Genomic DNA, 3,770 nt, shown 5'->3' with positions numbered 1-3,770 from the left:
ACGTGGAACTGCTTCGAGGGCCCTCCGCTAAGGTGGCGCGCTGAAACCAAAGAAAAATTGCCATCACCAAAAACAGGCTCATTGACAATCTCCCTACTCATCTCTGCATTGGCAATCTCCCTACTCATCTCTGGTATTTATATTTCAGTGCTGGTGTGGCTGGCACTGACATGTGACGTTACAACATTTTTGGAGGGTTTGTACACCACATGCGCAGTTCACTTCGAAAAGGACAACCTACTACATGAAGTGAGTGTTACGAGCATCGACATATAGTACTGGACTGCTCACTGTAGCCGCAAAAAGTGTAACCGGGAATAGAAAGAGAGAGCAAATCGTAGGACCATCCTGTCCTTCTCTTGGACAGGAGCGGAATTAGGAATAAGAGAACCTCGCGCAGTAAAATGTATGTTTCATGATGAACTTTATTTATATATTTTATAAGTTTAAGAATTAATTTAATCTTATGTTAAACATAAAATTTAAGGTTATAGTTCTACTTTACTTACTTGTGAAAGCTTATCGTATTGGGCTCAAAGTATACGTCTCGCGATAGCTCACACTAACACAATGAATCACCATTTTTTAATATTAATTTTACTATAAAGCAATCACGATAATTGAAATTTGACCGATGGGTTTGACTCACGGAGGCTTCTGTCTCTAAGATTCGACTGTAACAACGTATATTCTAGATGTGTGGAGTAATCTTTCATATGGTTCTTATTTTGTATATTACAGTCCTGAACCCCTTCCATCCAGAAAACTTTCGACCAATAGAAAAATGATAGAAAGGGACGGAACGGTCCTTACGATTTGCTCTCTCTTTCCATTCCCGGTTACACTTTCTGCGGCAACAGTGAGCAGTCCAATACTATATGTCGATGGTTACGAGCCACTTGATTGATTGGCGGCTCGCTCCTAATTCTTATTCCCGTTAGGTCGTTCGTGTCGCTGCCTAGCGAATAGAAATTCGACGCCTAAGATACCGTCGGGAAGTTAGCGCGGCAAAAAATAAAAATTTATATGTTTTGTAACACAAATGTTACCGCAGACTCCCCTCCGCCTCCTGGATCGAGGTCCCCACAGGCCTTGAGTAATGCGTTCGGTAGTTAGTATTATTAACTGCGTGTATTTAGTGTTTTAGGAATGACTAGGGCAACACGCGCGCTGCCGCGCGCGGCTGAAGATCTGTTTGCGCTGTAGCGCTCTAAAAAGAACTATACTATCACACTGTACAATTGTACATAATTACGATCTGCTTGTTAAATCATGTATGGACCAACCAATACCCATCAATGTTTGTGTAATCCAACCAATCACAGCCAGTTTCCGCAGTAGCAATAGCTCGATTGGTGAATTCTGCTGAATCATCCGCTGTGATTGATTACAATATGTGCGTTAGCAAAACATCTTTGCACTGTCCAATTGTGTATTACAAAATTAAGTAACTATAATTTAATCATTCAAATCATGTAACGACCAATTAATATGAAAATAGCATTAGAGTTCTAAGCTATCTTAACCTTACATAAGCTATTTAGCATTGCATACTATTGTGTCGATATTAATACGATTAATTTTATAATGAAATAACTATGAGCATCAGCAATAATATAATAATGAACACGTTGATGTTGTACAATCATGATCATGTTCTCTAAATTGGAATTCACGCGGAAAAGATAGGTCGATTATGCAGAACATTATGTTATGATAAACATACCCGATGGTTTAGATTTTTAAAACAAATAGAACAATTACTTAATATTACTACACATTCTAGCACTGGTTTTATTCCTTTGGAATTACATTATGGTATTAAAGCAACAAATGCTATTTCAGAGATTATTAATTTTCCACCTGAAAAGGATTTCAATCGTGACGCTCAATTATTGCTTGCATATAAAAGAATATATAAAAATTTTGAAGCACGGAAAAAACAACAACGTACCTCACTTTATACATCCTTTCATTTAAATACATACCTACCGTTAAAAACTTCATGTTTTATGTTGTTTATTATTAAATTAACCTTATCATTGTATGAACCTTTCTGCCTGCTATCCTCTGAACCATATTTTACGTGATACCATCTTTCAGCATTCATCACTATTCATTGGTATTCATTGGCTTAGTTTCCATCATGCAGGGTTGAAATAAGAGTTGACCAATCAAGTTAGCTTATTCCACTCAAATCTCGTTTTTAATTGGTTAACTCTATTTCAACCCTACACGGTAGAAACATATACATTGTTAATCAACGAGTACGGAGAGTCGAAATTTGCCATGTTGCGTTTTCGTTAATGCCCGTTTCCTCGGACATTAATCAAAGTTTACACTCTGGTTACCTTATCTTAAAATTATATTTCAAAAATTGAATCAGGCTTAAACCACGTTGGGCAAAACGGGCATAATTCTTTCCAAAACCCTTAGGGCTAATTCAGACCGAAAGCAGCGGAAAGCGAGAAGCGAGCAGCAAGCAGCTTGAAACTTTACAATAGAGAGTTGTATTTCTTTCCAACGTACATCCGCACAGATATATTGTGATTGGTTGTGATGTTAAATTGTAACAATGCAGGGTTCAACGTACATTTTGCGGAGATAACTATCGTTTTTATAACCAAACTTTCGACAGTTCAATGTGAATTACATAACTTCGAAAATTGTCGTCTCCAGATTATTCATTCCGTTTTGTCTTAATTACTGCGAAAATGGTCGAAGATAACTATCGTTTTTATAACCAAACTTTCGACAGTTCAATGTGAATTATATAACTGCGAAAATTGTCGTCACCAGATTATTCATTCAGTTTTGTCTTAATTACTGCGAAAATGGTCTCAACACGATTTTAAATCTTACGAAATGCGCGTTGAGCTCTACTATATTGGAAACGAATCTCTCTCAAATTTCTGTAATTTATGATTTTTGTTGACATTTTAATAATGTCCGAAATTGTCCATGTTGTTTGTCCGAAAGATTGGTATATGATATAAATTACAGCTTAATATATTGAAGTATTTGTTTTTCTTTATTTATAAATATATATGTCAATTACATTATGTATCTATTTTTATTACCTGAATATTACCTTTTACTTTTACATACAATAATACATTTCAAGTGTAAGTTCCTCAAGTGTTGTTCTCCTATACACGCAATTCCATAACGCGGTTCACTGCTTTTTCACGAAATAATATTAAACGCACAATGTTACACAATGTTAGTAGTTTCTTTGTATTTTCGACGGGCCTTCCGCCCTTACGTTCGAGGCCCGTGGTGTATTGCGTGCGCCCTAGTTCTAGTATTTTTGCGTCCCTCTTTTGAAACCCTCCGTACCCTCCTTTTCCCACCACCTGCCTCTTTGCATACCGTAACCGAGGTAATTTATAAAAGTAGCCATTTTTGCGTTCGGAAACCTTTCGCACTGAGATCCCCTCACCTCTCCCTCCGCTAGCCTTGCCATTCCCGTCCTGTAAACAAACGAGGACCTTTCGGGGTCAATCGTCGGTGCTACGCCGTACAAGTAGCTGGCGCTTATAGATTCCCCCTCCATCCCCGAAGCCCTGCCCCACCACGCGTGATAGATCGAGCACCCGTGTTATTGTTTTAAGTTTGTCTCGCCGAGTACAGCGCCTTCTAAGTATTATATTTTTAGTTTATTATCTTTTGGTTTCTGTTCTCTTCAATTTTCCTGTGTATCGGCATTTGTTTTATTAATTATATTCTTTCCTATTTTACCACGTGTTCCATTTTCTTTCCGAGATCCC

The sequence above is a fragment of the Cephus cinctus genome, unplaced genomic scaffold, assembly GCF_000341935.2.
Source record: "Cephus cinctus unplaced genomic scaffold, Ccin1 Ccin1_scaffold0303, whole genome shotgun sequence".
NCBI classification, from domain to species: Eukaryota; Metazoa; Arthropoda; class Insecta; order Hymenoptera; family Cephidae; genus Cephus; species Cephus cinctus.
This window is presented reverse-complemented; position numbering follows the sequence as displayed.